Here is a 23,013-nt window from a genome sequence, read left to right on the forward strand (position 1 = left end):
TAATATCACCATCCTCATATCTCAAAACAATTATCAAGCATTAAATTGATCATAGCATCCAATTCACTTTCTATGACAGTTTTTATTATACCCAACTTGGATGCCCATCATTCTAGGACCAATTTTATAACCATAGCAAATACCATCCTGTTCTAAAAGACTCTCAAAATAATATAAATGAAGCATGAGAGATCACCAATTTCTACAAAATTAAACCACCACCGTGCTCTAAAAGATATAAGCGAAGCACTAGAGCAAAAATTATATAGCTAAAAACATATAAGTGAAGCACATAAAGTATTCTAATAAATTCCAAAACAAGAGTGTCTCTCTCAAAAGGTGTGTACAGCAAGGATGATTGTGGAAATATAAAAATCAAAGACTCATATCATACATGATGCTCCAAGCAAAACACATGTCATGTGGCGAATAAAAATATAGCTCCAAGTAAAGTTACCGATAGACGAAGACGAAAGAGGGGATGCCTTCCGGGGCATCCCCAAGATTAGGCTTTTGGTTATCCTTGAATATCTTGGGGTGCCATGGGCATCCCCAATCTTAGTATCTTGCCACTCCTTATTCCATAGTCCATCAAATCTTTACCCAAAACTTGAAAACTTCACAACACAAAACTCAACAGGAAATCTCATAGGCTCCGTTAGTGCAAGAAAGAAAAACCACCACATAAGTTACTGTAATGGACTCATTGTTTATTTATATTGGTGTTAAACCTACTGTATTCCAACTTCTCTATGGTTCATACCCCCCGATACTAGCCATAGATGCATCAAAATAAGCAAACAACACACGAAAAACAGAATCTGTCAAAAACAGAACAGTCTTTAGAAATATGTAACTTTCGAATACTTCTGGAACTCTAAAAATCCTACCAAAATAGTAATTCCTGGGAATTTTGTGTATTGATCTACATAAAGAAGAATCAACGCAAAAGCATGTTTCTGTGATTTATTAAAATGATTCTCGTGCACACAAAAGTTTCTGTTTTTCAGCAGAATCAAATTAACTATCACCGTAGGTTATCCTATAGGTTCTACTTGGCACAAACACTAATTAAAACATAAAAACACATCTAAAAATAAGCTAGATTATATATTTATTACTAACCAGGAACAAAAAGCAAGGAACAAAAATAAAATTGGGTTGCCTCCCAACAAGCGCTATCGTTTAACGCCCCTGGCTAGGCATTTATAATTTCAACGATGCTCACATGAAAGACAAGAACTGAAGCACAAAGAGAGCATCATGAAACACGTGACAAACACATCTAAGTCTAACATACTTCCTATGCATAGGCATCTTATAGGAAAACAAATTATCATAGCAAGCAAAAACTAGCATATGCAAGGAAGAAGAAAGCAACGATAGCAATCTCAACATGATGAGAGGTAATTTAGTAAGATAAAAATTTCTACAATCATATTTTCCTCTCTCATAATAATTACATGTAGGATCATATGCAAATTCAACAAAATATCTATCACATAAAATATTTTCAACACGATCCACATGCATGCGAAGTTGACACTCTTCCAAAATAGTGGGATTAACATTAACTAAAGTCATGACCTCTCCAAGCCCACTTTTATCAAAAATTTCATAAGATTGATCAAAATCCAAATATGTGGGATCTAAAGTTGACACTCTTCCAAACCCACTTTCAATAATATTGCAAACACTATTATCAATCTCATATTCATCACGGGGGTTAAATAAATTTTCAAGATTAAAAGAAGAATCACCCCAATCATGATCATTGCAACAAGTAGTAGACATAGCAAAACTAGCATCCCCAAGATTAGGGTTTTGCATATTATTAGCACAACTGACATCAAGAGAATTTATAGTAACATCATTGCAATCATGCTTTTCATTGAACGAACTACCAAGTATGGGTGCAATAGCAACGATCTCTTGTTTAACATAAGGAACTATAGCAAATTCATCTTCATAAATATTGGCATCATGGCCACAAGAATAGCAATCATCATGTTCATCAAGGGATATTTCAATCAAATCCTTGGAATCATTATCTATGGATTCATGCATATCATTATTTTCTTCCAAAGCAATAGTCATTCTCTCAATAAATTCTTTGACATAGACATTATGAGCATATTTTTCATAGCAATATTTAAGTATGTCAAAATTTTCAGATTCGTAGAGAGTAATATCATACTTTTCAATCAAAGAAGCAATTTCATAAGCACCCTTAAAAGCAACAAATTCTTCAATTTGTTCGATATCACAGTAACTATAAACACCCTTTGCATAAGAAGATAAGATTTCATTTTCATTAAACTCACATAGGTAGGGAAGGTGTTTTTTAGGGTTCTTAGAGCAACAAGTAAAATCATAAATTTCACAAAGATTCCAAGCATAACACAACAATCTGTTTATTTGATCCCATAAGAGTCTCCCCTTTTCAGACAAACGATGACGCACAAAATGAGCATGCTCATTTAAAGATTTCCCATCAACTAGGCTAGTTGGGGTTTCAGCACGAGCGCATAAGGATCGAAGATGATCCAAGTAGAACACTTTAAGTGGGTCCATATCAATAGATTTTTAGCAAGCAAAGATGTAAGCACATAGAAGGTACATGGAGACACAAGCAAACATAAGATCGGACGGAAGAAGGGAGAATAAAACAGCAAGGGTGAAGTGAGGGAGAGGAAAACGAGAGGCAAATGGCAAATAATGTAATGCGAGGGAGATGAGTTTGTGATGGGTACTTGGTATGTCTTGACTTGAGCGAAGACCTCCCCGGCAACGGCGCCAAAAATCCTTCTTGCTACCTCTTGAGCACTGCGTTGGTTTTCCCTTGAAGAGGAAAGGGTGATGCAGCAAAGTAGCGTAAGTATTTCCCTCAGTTTTGGAGAACCAAGGTATCAATCCAGTAGGAGGCTCCTCAAAACTCCCACGCACCTACACAAACAAACAAGAACCTCGCAACCAACGCGATAAAGGGGTTGTCAATCCCTTCACGGTAACTTGCGAAAGTGAGATCTGATAGAGATAATATGATAAGATAAATATTTTTGGTATTTTTATGATATAGATTGGAAAGTAAAAGATGCAAATAAAAGATAGATGGGAAACTTATATGATAAAAGATAGACCCGGGGGCCATAGGTTTCACTAGTGGCTTCTCTCAAGATAGCATAAGTATTACGGTGGGTGAACAAATTACTGTCGAGCAATTGATAGAAAAGCGCATAGTTATGAGATTATCTAGGCATGATCATGTATATAGGCATCACGTCTGTAACAAGTAGATCGAAACGATTCTGCATCTACTACTGTTACTCCAAACATCGTCCAAATCCTGCCTGCATCTGGAGTATTAAGTTCATAAGAATAGAGAAGCGCATTAAGAAAGATGACATGATGTAGAGGGATAAACTCATGCAATATGATATAAACCCCATCTTTTTATCCTCGATGGCAACAATACAATACGTGCCTTGCTACCCCTGCTGTCACTGGGAAAGGACACCGCAAGATTGAACCCAAAACTAAGCACTTCTCCCATTGCAAGAAAGATCAATCTAGTAGGCCAAGCCAAACTGATAATTCGAAGAGACTTGCAAATATAACCAATCACACATGAAAGAATTAAGAGGATATTCAAATACTTCTCATAGATAAACTTGATCATAAACCCACAATTCATCGGATCTCGACAAACACACTGCAAAAAGAGTTACATAAAGTATATCTCCAAGAAGATCGAGGAGAACTTTGTATTGAGATTCAAAGAGAGAGAAGAAGCCATCTAGCTAATAACTATGGACCCGAAGGTCTGTGGTAAACTACTCACAACTCATCGGAGAGGCATTGGAGATGATGTAGAGGCCCTCCGTGGTCGATTCCCGCTCCGGTGGAGCACCGACGAAGGCTCCAAGATGGGATCTCGCGGATACAGAAGGTTGCGGTGGTGGAATTAGGTTTTTGTGGTGCTCCCCGATGTTTTCAGGGTACGGGAGTATATATAGGCGAAAGAAGTATGTCGGTGGAGCCACGAGGGGCCCACGAGGGTGGGGGGCACGCCCACCCCCTTAGGGCGCGCCGGGCACCCTCGTGGCCGCCTCGTTTGTTGCTTGACGTCCACTCCAAGTCTCCTAGTTTGCATTTGTTCCAAAAAGATCGCTCCCTAAGGTTTCATCCCGTTTGGACTCCGTTTGATATTCCTTTTCTTCGAAACACTGAAATAGGCAAAACAACAGCAATTCGGGCTGGGCCTCCGGTTAGTAGGTTAGTCCCAAAAATGATATAGAAGTGTAAAGTAAAGCTCATAAACATCCAAAAAAGGTAATATAATAGCATGGAACAATAAAAAATTATAGATACGTTGGAGACGTATCAATAGCACACAAGGTATTCTTCTGGTATCCGGGAGTTACATAATCTCATAGTCAAAGGAATATGTATTTGACATTAAGAAAGCAATAACAATAGACTGAACGATCAAATGATAAGCTTACGGATGGGTCTTGTCCATCACATCATTCTCCTAATGATGTGATCCTGTTATCAAATGATGAGACAACCCCGACGCAATGATGGACATCAAGGTGTCGTGCCGGTGATGATGGAGATTATACCGATGCTTTGGAGATGGAGATCAAAAGCACAAGATGATGATGGTCATATCATGTCACATTTTTTGATTGCATGTGATCACTGGTACCGTATCGTGCTATATAAACAGGTTTTAACCCCTTTCCTGGACAGCATTTCGAACCGTTGCCTAGTGAGTGACGGCGACAGGGGGGTCCTTCCCAGACGACCCAGAAACCGCCGGGGATAGGCGAGCGGCTACTGACGACCGCCATAGAATAAACGTATGAGAAGCTGCCCCAATCTCACATATTACATCTCGTCGTTATGTTTCCGATTAGAGAGACATCCCAAACGATTACGCCGCTATAGTCATGTGAAAAAGGTGGACATCAACATTTAATCTACCGATATGTTTGTGATAGGTACGTTATAGCACACAGTTCAAGAATGTAAAATGTGTGGGGTGCCTCTACTAACGCCAACTTGTTCATTTTCATAACTGTGTGCGATTGGTATTCCTATCACACATGCACACTGGTTTGAAACGTTTGTCGTATTACCATGAATCACACACGCATATGAGACGAAACCGTGTGTGTGCCCGTCGGGCATCGCAAACATTTCACATGAAAGAACCGTCTGTTCTCTATTTTTCATCGCACACGCTGTTTTCTTTCTAATTATGTGCACATTATTTTATTCGCTCATGTATAATTTTATTTTCCCTGTAATTTATTATTCGAATTGGAAGTTTTGAAATATGAAACGTGCAATTCAAATTCTCAGCACAATGGTTCAACAACGATCCATAAATAAAATTGTCAGTACAAATGTTCAATAATTACAGGATTAGACAACAATTAACTATGATGAACCACAATATTTAGAGGCGGTAAAGGTGAAGAGACAAGTGTAAATTATTTGGACTGTCAATGGTGTTAAAGAAGAAGAATGCCCATAATGTGCCTTCCTGCATGCCATAGGCACGAGCAACTTTTGTCCAACCCCTTGTGATGATCGCCCGCCCATCCTTCACCGCCTTCAGGAAGACTTCTAGAGCATTATCATGGTAGCACGGAATATGTACTTTAACCTTAGTTGCCTCCACTCCGGTCATGTTATTTGCAAGGTAATCATCAGTAAATAGCTTCAGAAACCACTAACATGAAAAATATCAGATACTGAGATCTATTAGAGTAACTTGTTGTGGGCAGGGGGAAAGGCAACACATTACTTACCATCCTAAAGTTCACTGTTGTCTTGGACGAATGTAAATAAAGAGCTTAATTCCCATCACCCGTTTCTTTTGCCTAACAATCTTTCTTAGTTTCCTCACTTGACGCTTGTTCATGAATATCTCATTGCCCCATACGCAAAAGGGATCGAAGCGTGGATCAGTACCGCTCAGATATGTACTTACAAGCAACCAGGAAATGTTAGAAGCTAAACTGAGATTGCACAAATGATGTAAAATACAACTACCTACGTTCCTAAGTACAAGTATTTTTAGAGATTTCAATATGAACTACATACATATGTATATATAATTATAGATATAGTTTAGATTAGAATCTAGATTCACTCATTTTGCTCCTTATGTAGTCTATATTGGAATCTCTAAAATACTTATATTTAGGAACAGATGGTGTATAAGACATGGGATGCAGCTAACCTCGACGGCAAACAACAACATCGCCCATTGTAGCCCTGTGTAAGTACATGGAAAGCCAATGTTAACTACAACAGGGTTAACATCCACAAAAATAGCAAATGGTAATAAAACGACAACATCTGCAGTGATATCTTCATTGAGAAAGAGTAGCACAGTAGCAAAGGGACGGATTAAAAAATGGATACAACTATTAATTGCAACAGGCTTAACAACATCCTAAGTCATGTTTTGTAAGTTTGTAGCCACTGAAATACATCTGTTAATTGCAACAGGCTTAATAGCCATTGAAACCGATACTGAGAAAAGTGCAATTGGCAGAGTTAAAACATCACAAGGCAGGTGCTGCGAGAGCAGAGAATGGCCCAGTTGTCTATAAAAGGTAGGGAAAATAGCTAAAACGTGTTAGGCATGTTTACTACAACATGCTTAATACATCGACCATACAAAACATAACCATTAATTGCAACTGGTATTGGTAAGATTGAACTAGTGAGTTCATACTTGGTAAGTCACGAGAGGTAGTTGCTGGGGCACTTCATCTTGGCCAGAGCACGCCCAAAGTCAGCGGCGGTAGAGGCAAGCTCTTCCTCTGGGTCGAAGCGTGGATCAGTGCTGCCGACATGTGTACCTACAAGAAGCAAGTAAATGTTAGAAGCCAAAATGCAATTGCACAAATGACGTAAAATACTGTAAGACATGGGATGCAGCTAACCTCAACGGCAAACAACAACATCACCCGTTATGGCCCTGAGTAAGTACATGGAAAGGCATGTTAAGTACAACAGGGTTAGCATCCACCAAAAATAGCAAATGGGCAGCATCTCTAGTATATCTTCATTGCGGTGAGTAGCATGGTAGCAAAGGGACAGATTAAAAAATGGATACAACTGTTAATTGAAACAGGCTTAACAACATCCTAAGTCATGTTTTGTAAGTTTGTAGCCATTTAAATACAACTATTTAAAAATGGATTCAACTATTAATTGCAACAGGCTTATTAGCCATTGAAACGGGTACTGATAAAAATGCAATTGGCAGAGTTAAACATCACAAGGCAGGTGTTGCCAGAGTAGAGAATGGCCCAGTTGTCTATAAAAAGGTAGGGAAAGTAGCTAAAACGTGTTAGGCATATTTACTATAACATGCTTAATACATCGACCGTACAAAACATAGCCATTAATTGCAACTTGTATTGGTAAGATTGAACTGGTGAGTACATACTTGGTAAGTCCTAAGAGGTAGTTGCTAGGGCACTTCATCTTGGCTAGAGCCCGCCCAAATTCAGCGGCGGCGGAGGCGAGCTCTTCCTCCGGGTCGAAGCGTGGATCAGTGCCACTGATATGTGTACCTACAGGCAATCAGTAAATGGTAGAAGTTAAAATCCAATTGCACAAATGATGTGAAATACTGTAAGACATGGGATGCAGTTAACCTCGACGGCAAACAACAACATCGGCCGTTATGACCCTGCTTAAGTACATGGACAGGCATGTTAAGTACAGGGTTAGCACCCACCAAAAATAGCAAATGGGCAGCATGTCTAGTGATATCCTGAGTCATGTATTCTAAGTTTGTTGTTGGTATTGGTGAAATTGAATTGGACAGTTAATACTTGAACATCACACAGTGTGCAGTACTGAAATAAACAAGGCACAAACATGCTTAATACATCAACCGTAGAAAACATAGCGATTGCAAGTGGTATTGGTAAGATTTAGCTGGTCAGATCATACCTATTAAATCACGGGGGGTAGTCGCTGGGGCACTTCATCTGGGCCAGAGCCTACACCATGTTGGCGGCGGCGGACGCGAGGTGTTCCTCCGGGTTAACACGCACATCGGCCATCGCACCATGGACCGCCATCAGGTCCTTGACCTCCACGTGATATGTGGTTGAGCTTGCGTGGTGATGCTCTAGAGGTAGGGGCGGTGGGGATTTGGAGGCATGGGGATGTTTCGCAGGTGCCATTTAAGCAATCAGGCCGAGGTCGTGATAGAGATCGGTGGGTTACCTGACTGGATCCGAGCAGAACATAGATGTGGTTGCGATGGCGGCGGTTTGAGCTGCGGTAGGGGAGGCGGGGGGGGGGGGGATATTGAGGACATTTGATGGGTGGGGATGTGGTTGGAGGAATAAATTCTGAAATCGTGCGCCTAATGAAAATTTCATTGCGAAACTTGAAACTTGGGCGGGGGAAACACACAACACAGATGAAGCGTGTAAAATGCTCATGTGCGAGAAAAGAGAAAATTGGGAGACCCCATCTCCAAAAAATGTACACGTTTAGTTCATTTTTTCAGTCAATGGTGCGCCTGGTTTATTAGGAAATATCGCATAGGTAACTGACTTATGGATCATTAACGCAAAAAATGCACGTGGGTACGCCATAGAAACCATGTGTTTTGTGATCTTCTAATAATTCTTATATCTATCAGCATCTCCAACCGCACCTAATTTCAAAAGTCTCTTTCATTGTATCAGGATTATTCAATGTACATCAACGAGACAAGGTGACACCTGATGAGCAATCATCGGTTTATGAAATGCATTCATGTGTCAACCTGCCTCGCTCGCGTAGCTAGATTCGATCCTATGCAACAAGAGAGAAGCTTACTGCCATCCACCGGGGCGGCAATTTAAGCTGGTGTGCGGCCAACTCGCATGGCGAGGTGGGACTAAAAACCAGCTGCGGCCAGCTCTAGTCTCCTTCGGTGGCTGCGGGCAGCCATTTCTATAGTATTTGGGGCCAGGGTGCGGCTACAAAACTTCAGTTTACACATGCTAATCAACGCTCAAAGCCCCCGAAGGATGCGCTTACCGACATTGTACGTTAATAATAGATAGTACAAACTTAAAGTACTATTGGTAATTTGCTCTAAGAATACGGGTGGCACACGCACTAACTACTTCTCACATGCTACAATCGGGGCATGCTGGCCAGACGCCGGCGCTCTCCTTCCCGGCCTTGTAGGCGGCAACCCACCGTGCTTCGATCTCCGCCAATCTCTCCTCAGCACGGCGTGCGGCCTCTTCTTTCTTGCTGCGGCGGGACTCTCTTTTCTTGAGTGCTTTCTGCCTTTTCCACTCCTTCTGTGCAGCTTTGGCCGCCTCTAGATCCACCGCCCATTCGGCCATGGCAGCCTCAAAGTCCGCCCACGTAACTATGTGGCCGCCAGCGGTGATGAACTTGGCGCAGTGAGATGCCATCGCTTCCTTACCATGTGTGCAGTCGCAGGCGGCGAGGAACGCGGCGCGGCGGGATGTCATCGCTTTGTTACTAGTTACTGTGTGCCACGGTGCCATGAACGATGCTTGGAGAGAGATCTGTGCTGGAGGGGCCGGGCAGCCATACCGTGCGGTGGTTTTTAAGAGCTCAACGACAAACGACAAAGAAAATTTGGCTTCCCTCACAATTTTGCTTGTTCATTATCACAGACGGTGCATCTCCATCACCTCCGAAAACAGTGTTCGCTGAGCCTATTGTGTGTTGCGTTATGATTGGCCGAAACCCCGGCCACGCGGATCGCGTGTGTGCACTGTACGATGTGCCGCGATTGAATGGCAATCCACGTCCCTCACATCACACACGTGCAGCTGTAGCTAGATTGGATTTATATGCGCTAAATGCCTAGAAAATGCACATAATCCCCTAAATATGGTAAATGAGGCCGGAAAAATGCCAAATTTGAACATGGTGATTTGTAGGGTGTATGTTCGTCGTAGAAAAAACTCCAGGGTAAAGAACAAAGAAAATTTGGATTCCCCTTCAATATTCGTGATTTCCCTCTCGAAAGCATGGAACTTTGTGACACCCCCGGTTCAATCGTACTAATTATACACGCAAACATGTACGATCAAGATCAGGGACTCACGGGAAGATATCACAACACAACTCTAGACACAAATAAAACAATACAAGCTTTATATTACAAGCCAAGGGCCTCGAGGGCTTGAATACAAGCTCGATACGCAAGAGTCAGCGGAATCAACAATATCTGAGTATAGACATAAGTTCAACGATGATGCCTGAAGAAGGCAAACACAAAAGCAACAACGATCGAAGAGGCAAGGCCTCCTTCCTGGGACCTCCTAACTACTACAGGTCATCGGCGGTCTCCATGTAGTAGCATACGTCGGTGGTGGCATCTGGCTCCAGGGATCCATCATCTGGTTGCATCAACCGGAAAGAAGAAAGAAGGGGGGAAAGGGGGAGCAAATAAACCGTGAGTACTCATCAAAAGTACTCGCAAAGCATCAGATCTATACTAAGTATGCATTGGTATCAAATGGAAGGTTTATATCTGTGGACTAAACTGCAAAATGCGAGAATAGAGGGGGAAGGCCTAGCCTATCGAAGACTAGCATCTTCAAGCAGCTCCAAGAATCTTGCAGCATATAGAGGAGTAAAGAATAACATTTTAATATTTAACAAACATGTTGTAGCATCAACGCCCAGAGATCCTTCCTCGACTCCATGCGAGAAAGCAATCCCGGAGCCACATATCCATCACATATCTCAAGTATCCATTTCTAGTTATATAAGATCAGGATATAAGTCTGAACATCCGTTACCATGGACACGGCTATTAATAGATAATCTTCCCTGTAGGGGTGCACCACGTTTTCCAACACACTTGATTACTCTGGCCGGACACACTTTTCTAGGTCAATGCCTGGTCTCGGAAGATCAACACGTCAAAGACCTACCTAGGCTCAGCAGAGAGGTCCCCGCCGGTCTACATCCTAAGCACTCCGGGGTTTGGGCCCATCGCCCGTTTCACTTCGGATCGTTGCGTGTAGGGTGATCCAGGCCACCTCCAGTGGGGCGCCGACCAGGCCGTTCCGCAATGCTGAACTGAATGTCTGACAAAGCTTTGGCTGATACAGCGACGTCGAGGCCCATAACTATTCTCGCATGGTGGTTAGTGCGTAAAGGCCAAAGGCCAACTCAGAACAAATACCCAAACCATAGTGTATTATTAGCTTGCGGAGACAATCAAGGACTCACGATCGATGTGACCCCATCGCCCCATCTCGTGGACTTACGGCAAGGGCCCAGAATGCCCACCCGTGCCATGTAATTATCTTGAGGGTGCTCTCTGGGCCCGTCCGACCCTCACAAAGGTCTCAGCTAAAGTCAAGGTAACCGTGTGTCCAAACATCAAAGGTAAAACCCGAGGAATCACCCTCGGTGGATTCCACTCGATGTAATCGTCAATGTGAACGTAAGAGGAACCACCCTCGAGGCTCACACTTGAGGGGTTGCATGACAGAGTCATATCGGGGGTGGTCAAGGAGGAATCACCCTCGATGGCCACGATCGAGTAGCTACACTATGGAGTTATCATTAGGAGTGCATTATGAGGTATCACCCTCAACACTCGATAGTATTCCTGCAGAGTCGGGCAACAAATGGGGTGTGATGTGATGTGAGGTATCGGGCTCTAGTCATTGACCCTGTTGATCGAGTCGTCGATGATGAAGCATGGGCAACAAGGATAAGGTGGGGGTCATTGATGGATCACTAACCAACCTATACTAAGCAGTTTTGGATAAGAGGGTAGGTAACAATATCAGGTACAAAAGCAGGCTATGCATCAGAATAGGAACAACCAAATACAGTAGCAAAATCTAATGCAAGCATGAGAGAATGGAATGGGCGATATCGGGATGATCAAAGCGGGGGCTTGTCTGGAAGCTCCGCTGAAAGGGAAGAAGGGTCGTCGATGACGTCTCACAAGGACATCAACATCAGTCTTGGGGTCTACCGGAGAGAAGATGGGGAAGAAACAGTAAATACACGCAAACATATGCATAACAAGACAATAAGTGGTGCTAGAGGTGTTCTAACACAGTGCTAGGCTATACTGGCGAAGGGAGAAAACATTCCGGGAAGTTTTCCCAATTTCGGACGTCTGTCACACAAATGAATCGGAGGGGAAAGGTTCAACGTTTTCTATGCTAGGGACGTGTGGCAAACGACCGAACCTTGTGTTCAAATTCGTCTCGTCGTTCTGAGCAACTTTCATGTATAAAACTTTTTAATCCGAGTTACAGATTATTTTCTATGATTTTCTAAAGTTTTAGCAATATTCTGAAACTATTATTAATTGAAAATAAATGCTAAAATGCTAGATGCACCCAGCATAGGGTACACAGAAGTGCACCCAGTGGCTGACAGGTGGGCCAGGAGGTCCCAGGTGACCAGTCAATGTTTGACTGGTCAACAGGGGGTGGGGCCCCCTGTTATACACCGTTTAGTCTAGTCTAACTGTTTAGTTAACTAAACTAGGTGATTAGTCTAAGTAAGTTTAATTAATTAAGTTAATTCAGTGTTTAGTTAATTAATTAATTAATTATATTAATATATATTTTTACATTTCTTTAAAAAACAGGGGCGCGGGCCCCACTGTCATACCCCCTGGAGGCCTAGTGGGCGACAGGCGTCACGAGGGCGGGCGTGGGCGCCCGCCTGAACGGCCACGACAAAGGGGGAATGCGCCAGGGCGCCTGCGCCTGACGCCGGAGGTGGCCGCGGGGATAGTCGGCGGCACGGTGGGGCGGCAGAGTAGGCGGCACGGGGCGAGCAGGAGCCGCGCGGGGAGGCGCAGGTGAGCGAGGCGCAGCAGGCAGCGCGACGGAGGGGCAGTGGGGGGAAGCGGCGCAGAACGACTCGGCTATGTGGGCGCGGCGGCGCTAGCAGCAGGCAGCAGGCAGCAGCACGAAGATCCAGCGAGGGGCAGACTGGGCGGCACCGGCTACAACAATCGCTGCAGCGGCGATGGAGCGAGGGTGTGCGGCGAGGGGAGGCGTCGGCCGTGGCGGGTGGAGCTGGCGAGCCCACGGCGGGCAGCAGCGCGGCCAGGAGGACGCGATGGCGAAGGCACGTCCATGGGCGTCGTGGCGAGGCCGGGGCGCGGTTGTGTGATGGCGTAGGGTGCAGTGGCAGGCTGCAGTAGTGGAGGGAGCAGCGGGCTTGAGGCGACGGCGGCCGGAGATTGTACGCGAGGCAGTGGTGGCCATGGCGAACTCAAGGCGGCGATGTGACACGGGAAGCGATGGGGTTGGGAGCTACGGGTTCCTGAAAACTCCAGGAACACGAGCCGGAGCTCGTTGCAAGCTTCACGAGCAGTGGCTGCGGCGGCGACATGAACTGCGACCGTGAGCATTCGGGCGCGACATCTAGCTAGGCTACAAGCATGGATTCGAGATAGGGGAGCGAGGGGAAGACGTGGGGGGGGGGGGCTCACAGCGAGGTTAATGGCCAGCTCAATGTGCTCGGGGAGGCCGAAGGTTGACCGGAGCGGCGACGGGGAGTGGTGTTTGCGCAGAGGAGGAAGAAGACGTCGTTGCAGGCTCTTTGATGGCACCCGGACCACGTGGGTGGACGGGGACGACGAGGCAGATGATGACCGTGCTCCCGAGCACGACGGCGAGGCACGGGGCGGGCGATGGCCGCGAGGGAGCAGCAGCGCGGCGGCGATGGCGCTCGGGTGAAAAGGTGATCTGAGGGGGGGGGTCGGTGCCCTTATCCTCTCGTCGGCATGGCTGATGAGGTGGTTCGACGGGGACGCGCCCCTGTTGTGACCGGAATAGAGGAACAGGGAGGGGAGGAGAACCGGTGCGGGGAGTGGGCTGGATGGGGTGGGCTGGCCTGTAGCTAGATGGGCTAACGAGCCCAGTAGCTTAGGTCCTCCTTCTCCATTTCTTTTCTTTCATAATTTTCTTTTAAGTTTCTGTTTTAAAATCTTTTCCAATAGCAAATGACCTTGAAGAAAAAAAGAGACTTGGCCCACAATTAGAGATGCCATTATTTACAGCGCCACAAAAAGTTTGGACTTTATTTAAAGTATTTTGCTATTTTAGAAATTGTAAAAGGCATTTATATAATTGCTTAAGCCACTGTTATAATCACAAAAGGGCATTTCAATACTTTACAAAAGTATTGGGCCACCGCCATAATTAGTTATGGAAATTTTCCACACTTTGAACATTTTACTTTGCATGTTTGAGAAATTTGAAATTTGGACTTTTATTTTAAATTTGAATTTTAATAGTGATTTGGATCAAGTGATTTAGCAACAGTAAAAGTGATGACCTGGCATCATTAGCAGGAGATTACTGTAGCTTAATTATCCGGGCATCACAAACTTCCTCGGTGATAGTTCGATTTATGAAGGGCGTGCATGAAGACATAAGCCAAACCTTTTCAAATTTTACCAGTGCATGGTGAGACATACCATGGCACCATGCCAGCCGTCATGTTTTTCAAGCATTTATTTAATTTTTTTTCTATAGTTGAAAACCCAATAAACAGACATTTGTGGTTGACTATTGCCACACATTTCATCGAAATATCTGCCATTCCTTGTAAAACGAATGAGAATTTACTAAATGTCACGAGCATGGTTTTCCAGGCCGTTCTTGGGCACCCTTTCATGCATCGATTTTTTGAACTTGAATTATGTGCATTAATGCCTAGAAAATGCACGTCATCCCATAAATATGGTAAATTAACCTGAAAAAGTGCCAAATTTGAACACGGTGATTTGTAGGGTGTATGTTCATCATAGAAAAAAACTCATGGATAAAGGACAAAGGTAATTTGGACCCCCCTTCCATCTTGGTGATTTCCCCCTCGAAACCATGAAAGTTCGTCGGTGATGGTTCGATTTATGAAAGGCGTGCATGACGACATAAGGCAAACATTCTCAAATTTTTACCAGGGCACGGTGAGGCCATACCATGGCACCACACCAGGCGTCATGTTTTCCAAGCATGTATTTCATTTTTGTATAGTTGTTAACCCAATAAACGACGCATTTATGGTTGACTATTGCCACACATTTCCTTCAAATATCTGCCCATTCCTTGTAAAAGGTATGAGAATATACTAAATAGCACGAGCATGGTTTTCTAGACCGTTCATGTGCACCTTTTCATGCACCGATTGTTTGAATTTGAATTATGTGCATTAATGCCTAAAAATACAAATAATCCCCTAAATATGGTAAATGAGCCCGAAAAATGTCAAATTCGAACACGTTGCATTTGAGGCGGTATGTTGATCGTTGGAAAAAAACTGAATGACAAACTAGGACGGAAATTTGGATTCCCCTTCAATCTTGGTGATTTCCCACTCGAAGGATGGAACTTCCTCGGTGATGGTTCAATTTATGAAGGGCGTGCATGACAACATACATCAAACCTTCTCAGCTTTTTACCAGGGCTTGGTGAGGCCATACCATGGCACCATGCCAAGCGTCATGTTTTTCAAGCACATATTTCATTTTTCTGTAGTTGATAACCCTGTAAATGACGCGTTTGTGGTTGACTGTTGCCACACATTCCCTTGAAATCTCTGCCCATTCCTTGTAAAAGGCTTGAGAATTTACTAAATACCACGAGTATGGTTTTTCCATACCGTTCTTGTGCACCTTTTCATGCACCGATTGTTCGAATTTGAATTATGTGGATTAATGCCTAGAAAATGCACATAATCCCCTAATATGGTAAATGAGCCCGAAAAATGCCAAATTTGAACATGTTGCATTCGAGGGGGTATGTTGATTGTAGAAAAAAACTGAATGACAAGCTAGGAAGGAAATTTTGATTCCTGGCCCTTCAATCTTGTTGATTTCCCCCTCGAAACCCTGAAATTTCTTCGACGATGATTCGATTTATGGATGGCGTGCATGAAGACATAAGGCAAACATTCTCAATTTTTTACCGGGGCATGGTGAGGCCATACCATGGCACCACGCTAGACGCCATGTTTTCCAAGCATGTATTTCATTTTTGCATAGTTGTTAACCCAGTAAACGACGCGTTTATGATTGACTATTGCGACACATTTCCTTGAAATGTCTGCCATTCCATGTAAAAGGCATGATAATTTACTAAATAGCACGATCATGGTTTTCCAGACCGTTCTCATGCACCTTTTCATGCACCGATTGTTTGAATTTGAATTATGTGCATTAATGCCTAGAAAATGCACATAATCCCCTAAATATTGTAAATGAAGCCAGAAAAGTGCCAAATCTGAACACGGTGATTTGCAGGGTTTATCTTCATCGTAGGAAAAAACTCATGGACAAAGGACAAAGGAAATTTGGATTTTCCTTCAATCTCGGTGATTTACTATCACACACAACTCATCTTTGTCGCCTCTGTGAACCGCGTGTGTTCACCCACAAATGCAAAAGGAAAAAAGAAAACCCTCGGCCACTTCGTCCCCACCCGCTCGCGCGGACTCCTCTGCAACTCTACACCTCATCAACTTCTATCGCGGTGTCCACCCTTAGCTTGACGGTGGGCGGAGGTCGCGGTCCAAATGGCACGGGATTTCGCCCCTACCGCTTTCCGCCGCCTATCTGCACCAACATTCTAGACTCTGGTCGATTGGGGTTTTCTACGGGATTGGGCCGGGGATTTTTCTCATGGAGAAGGTAATCAACTTAGCAAAATATTCACTCATCTCTTATCGTAGTCCATCTGTCGCTGTTAATCAACCGGCAGAAATCGCTGTGGATTCATTTTTGTTCTAGCTGATTCGTGGGTGTTCATTCATGTGTCCACAGTGCGAGCACAAATCGAGCAAGTGTGGTCCGGGTCAGTTGGAAACGAAGTTCTATCTCACCATTCCGGATGACTTCAGGGCGCGCTCGGTATGTTCAATCTCAACCTACCACGGTCGACATGGCCTAAATTTGTGAAATATATCGTCTGTTGCTACATTTGGTTAAAAGGTACGGTGCCACGTGCAGCATAGATGCGGAAGCCGATTCCCCCCTTATATTAGGCAAATATATGATGTATTATTCATTCAGTTACTCTCATATTTGCATCAAATCTTTGTTACATTATCTATTTCTAATTATATATTTTTGTACTTTGCTTTCATCTATATATTGATCTGTTCCATCAGTTACTCCCATATTTCCATCTTGCTCTGTTATTTCAATATATCTAATTTATGATCTTAAGTTTCATTTCAAGCAGTGCATCCCTTGCTTTGCAAGAACAGGAGTAGAAGGAAATCTTGGGCTTTACTTTATTGATGACTCCATGGACGTCATATTGACAACACAACATGGATTCACAATGCCGGTTAGCATAAAACTTGATAAAGATGGTCACTCCTATTTTGGTGCGGACCTTTGGAGAAAAATGTCTAAGTGTTATGAACTGAAAGCTGGCAATAAAATTCTAGTGCGTGCACCACAGCCTGGTCTAATTAACATGGATGTTTACTTCCCCAACATCATGAGCCGATCAAAGTCTGATCGAGGTTAGTGTCCTTTCAACTTTCTCCATGCTGGCATATTACTTACCAAAATCGGGGTATTTGTTTTGACTAGTTGATCACTATTTAAGCAACCAATTGTGATTTCATTTTCTGACTCCGTTCCTAGGCAGTAACAAATTCTATTTACCAATTTATGCGCACTATATATTCTTCTTCCATGTTCTGAATAAATAATACCTTTCCACCTTTTAAGCAGGATATGTTGGATGCATAGTGAATGATTTTTATGTTACTAAGCGTACCAAATTCACTGGAAGGACTTAAGCATGTCATTGACTTTGTTGATAATCTGGCAGAGATAGCACAACGTATGAACACTAGATTTTGGATGGGATTAATTATACCTATGTTGCACACATTGAACAAGACCAATTGCATGCACAAAACGCTCGTAAAAAGTCTTATTTTAATGTTGATGCTCATAAACTATATATATCTTCAACGATATGTTAAAATTGGTTTTTATTCTACATTTCAATAGAAATTGCTCGCTGTAGCAGTTCTTGGATCAATTTCCCGACATGGTTGAATTACACTTGTGCCTGCTAATAACGCCAAATTGATTGCAAGGTACTGCATTTCCTGCAGAAATGGAACCATTCAAATTAACAAGTTCTCATTTGTCGTGGCAATGCATCCATATTGGAAAATTTGAGACACTGTTCTACTCATGCTCTACCAAGGCACAGGAGGGCTCCTCCTTTTCATTGACGAGATGCCAAGTCACCGTGATCAAGCTGCTTCCAGTGGATAGTTGTGGTTGTTGGCCCTCAGCCTCTTAAAATGTGCTAGCTGTTACTATGTTAAGTATGTAGATATGGACCATATGGTTGTTGGCCCTCATCCTCTTACAATGTGATAGTTGTTACTATGTTAAGTATGTAGATATGGACCATATGGTTGTCGAATAGTGTAGCCACTATATATATGTTACTCAATTGCTGTTAGCCAAGTTCTTAAGTTTTCATAGAAAGTATTAGTATCGTACACAGTTCATTGAGTTTAAGCCTGTGCCCGATGTCCAGAAGGCATTTGCATATTAATTGTCCATATTGCAAATTCACACACGTGTTAGCATAAGGAAACATATGTGTAACTTACTAATCATCGCACACGAGTACTCGCAGATGCATTGTGTGCGATACTCCTAGCCACCGCAAGCAACTAGTTTGCATTTTTCAAAGTTTTTTGTACACACAGAATCACACACGAACTAACTGTAGTAACCATTTGTTTTGTAATTTATCATCGTGAACAGTTCATCTGAGTCGGCTGTTTGCCGCATATCACACACATCTTGTTTACATGTCTCATTTGTGTTCTTTTGGCTCATCGCAAACAGTTCATCTATGTGAACTGTATGCCGCATATCACACACATCTTGTTAAGTTGAACCGTTTCTATTGTGTTCCCTAATCAAAAACGGTTCATCCGAGTGAACTGTATGCCGTATATCACACACACCTTGATCTGGGTAATCGTTTCTGTTGCACTCCCTAATAGAAAATAGTTGATCGGAGCGAACTATATGCTGTATATCGCACACGCATTGATATGGCTGCCCATTTCTGTTGTTCTGCCTCATCGCAAACAGTTCAGATGGATCAACCGTGTGTCTGTATCGCACACACAACTAAAATCGGAACCGTGTTTGATGGCTCTGCCATCGCAAACATTTTGCATCTTTTTTGACGGTTTTTTTACATCACCATTTGTGATTAATGCATCGCACACTATTTCGTCAAAGGGTCTCTGATCGTAGTGTCGCGTTAGCAGCATCCTGCAGTAGTGGATGTTTATCCTTTATGCATCTTATTTTGCTTAGAATGACGGTAGCACTATAAGATGATCCCTTCACTTAATTTCAAGATAAAAGTGTTCTCCCCGAGTATGCACAGTTGCCAAAGTTCGTCGTTTCGAAGCACCTCATGATGATCGCGTGTGATAGATTGTACGTTCAAATACAACGGGTGTAAGCCAGTTTTGCACATGCAGAATACTTGGGTTAAACTTGACGAGCCTAGCATGAACAGACATGTTCTCGGAACACTAGAGACCGAAAGGTCAAATATGAGTCATGTAGTAGATATGATCAACATAGAGATCTTCACCATTGAAGACTACCCATCTCACGTGATGATCGGACATGGGTTAGCTGATTTGGATCATGTATCACTTACACAGCTTGATAGGTCTTGATTTAAATGGGAGTTCATTAGTAAGTTGATTATTTGAACTAAAATTTATCATGAACTTAGTCTTAATAGTTTTTGCATATCTATGTTGTAGATCAATGGCCCGTGCTACCGTTCCCTTGAATTTTACTGCATTCCTAGAGAAAGCTAAGTTGAAAGATTATGGTAGCAACTACACAAACTGGGTCCGTAACTTGAGGATTATCCTCATTGCTGCATAGAATAATTATGTCCTTTATGCACCGCTAGGTGACAGAACTGCTGCAGGAGCTGCTACAGATGTTATGAACGTCCGACAGCCTCGATCTGATGACTACTCAATAGTACAGTGTGCCATGCTTTATAGTCTAGAACCGGGACTTCAAAGATGTTTTGAACGCCATGGAGCATAAGAGATGTTCCAAGAACTGAATTTGATATTTCAAGCAAATGCCCAGGTTGAGAGATATGAAGTCTCCAACAAGTTCTATAGCTGTAAGATGAAGGAGAATTGTTCTGTCAGTGAACACATACTCAAAATGTCTGGGTATCACAACCACTTGTCTCAGCTAGGAATTCATCTTCCAGTTGAGAGTGTTATTGACAGAGTTCTTCAGTCACTGCCACTAAGTTACAAAGGCTTCATGATGAACTATAATATGCAAGGGACTATGAAAACGATTCCCGAGCTCTTCGCGATACTGAAGTCGGCGGAGATAGAAATCAAGAAGGAGAATCAAGTGTTGATGGTTAACAAGACCACTAGTTTCAAGAAAAAGGGCAAGGAAAGGAAGGGAACTTCAAGAAGAATGGCTAGCAAGTTGCCGCTCCCATGAAGAAGCACAAAGCTGGACCCAAGCATAAACTAAGTGCTTCTACTTCAAAGGAAATGGTCACTGGAAGCGGAACTGCCCCAAACACTTGGCGGATAAGAAGGATGGGAAAGTGAACAATGGTATATTTGATATACATGTTATTGATGTGTACCTTACTAATGCTCGTAGTAGCGCCTGTGTATTTGATACTGGTTTGGTTGCTCATATTGGTAACTCAAAATAGGAGTTGCGGAATAAACAAAGATTGGCTAAGGACAAGGTGACGATGCGCGTCGGGGATGGTTCCAAGGTCGATGTGATCGCCATCGGCAGGCTACCTCTACATCTACATTTGAGATTAGTTGTAGACCTCAATAATTGTTATTTGGTGCCAGCATTGAGCATGAACATTATATCTGGATCTTGTTTAATGCGAGGCGGTTATTCATTTAGTTCAGAGAATAATGGTTGTTCTATTTATATGAGTAATATCTTTTATGGTCATGCACCTTTGATGAATGGTCTATTCTTGTTGAATCTCGACCGTGGTGATACACATATTCATAATGTTGATGCCTAAAGATGCAAATTTGATAATGATAGTGCAACATACTTGTCGCACTTCCGTTTAGGTCGTATTGGTGTAAAGCGCATGAAGAAACTCCATGCGGATGGACTTTTGGAATCAATTGATTATGAATCATTTGATACCTGCAAACCATGCCTCATGGCTAAGATGACTAAAACTCCGTTCTCCGGAACAATGGAATTAGCTAATGACTTATTGGAAATAATACATACTGATCTATGCGGTCCAATGAGTGTTGAGGCATGCGGCGGGTATCGTTATTTTCTAACCTTCACAGATGATTTGAGTAGGTATGGGTATATCTACTTGATGAAACACAAGCATGTAACATTTGAAAAGTTCAAAGAATTTCATAATGAAGTGGAGAATCATCGTAACAAGAAAATAAAGTTTCTACGATCTGACCGCGGAGGTGAATATTTGAGCTACGAGTTTGGCCTTCATTTAAAACAATGTGGAATTGCTTCACAACTCACGCCACCTGGAACACGGATACGTCTCCAATGTATCTATAATTTTTGATTGTTCCATGCTATTATATTATCTGTTTTGGATGTTTTATATGCATTAATATGCTATTTTATATTATTTTTGGGACTAACCTATCAACCGAGAGCCCAGTGCCAGTTTCTATTTTTTTTGCCTATTTTAGAGTTTCGCAGAAAAGGAATACCAAACGGAGTTCAAACGGAATGAAACTTTTGCAATGATCTTTCTTGGACCGGAAGCAAACTAGGAGACTTGGAGATGAAGTCAGAGACACAATGAGGCAGCCACGAGGGTGGAGGGCGCGCCCCTCTACCTCATGGGCCTCTCGTGGGTCTCCTGACCTAGTTCCTTCGCCTATATATACTCTTACACCCTGAAAACATCCAGGGGAGCCACGAAACCACTTTTCCACCACTGCAACCTTTTGTACCCATGAGATCCCATCTAGGGGCCTTTTCCAGCGTCCTGCCGGAGGGGGATTTGATCATGGAGGGCTTCTACATCAACACCATTACCTCTCTGATGAAGCGTGAGTAGTTTACCACAGACCTACGAGTCCGTAGCTAGTAGCTAGATGGCTTCTTCTCTCTCTCTCTCTCTCTCTCTCTCTCTCTCTTTGATTCTCAATACCATGTTCTCCTCGATGTTCTTGGAGATCTATTTGATGTAATATTCTTTTCCGGTGTGTGGTCCAATGAATTGTGGATTTATGATCAGATTATCTATGAATATTATTTGGTTCCTCTCTGAATTCTTATATGCATGATTTGATATCTTTGCAAGTCTCTTCGAATTATCTGTTTAGTTTGGCCTACTAGATTGGTTTTTCTTGCAATGGGAGAAGTGCTTAGCTTTGGGTTCAATCTTGCGGTGTCCTTTCCCAGGGACAGTAGGGGCAGCAAGGTACGTATTGTATTGTTGCCATCGAGGATAAAAAGATGGGGTTTTCATCATATTGCTTGAGTTAATTCCTCTATGTCATGTCATCTTACTTAATGCGTTACTCCGTTCTTTATGAACTTAATACTCTAGATGCATGCTGGATAGCGGTCGATGTGTGGAGTAATAGTAGTAGATGCAGAATCGTTTCGGTCTACGTGACATGGACGTTATACCTATGCTCATGATCATCGCCTTAGATATCATCATAATTATGTGCTCTTATATCAATTGCTCGGCAATAATTTGTTCATCCACCGTAATATTTGCTATCTTGAGAAGCCACTAGTGAAACCTATGCCCCTGGGTCTCTTTTCCATTATATTGAATCTCTTTTACATCATACTAGTTTTTGTCTACTATTTTGCAATCTTTTACTTTCCGATCTATAAACCAAAAATACCAAGAATATTTACTTTACCGTTTATCTATCTCTATC

Source organism: Triticum aestivum, chromosome 5B, assembly GCF_018294505.1.
Source record: "Triticum aestivum cultivar Chinese Spring chromosome 5B, IWGSC CS RefSeq v2.1, whole genome shotgun sequence".
Taxonomy (NCBI): domain Eukaryota; kingdom Viridiplantae; phylum Streptophyta; class Magnoliopsida; order Poales; family Poaceae; genus Triticum; species Triticum aestivum.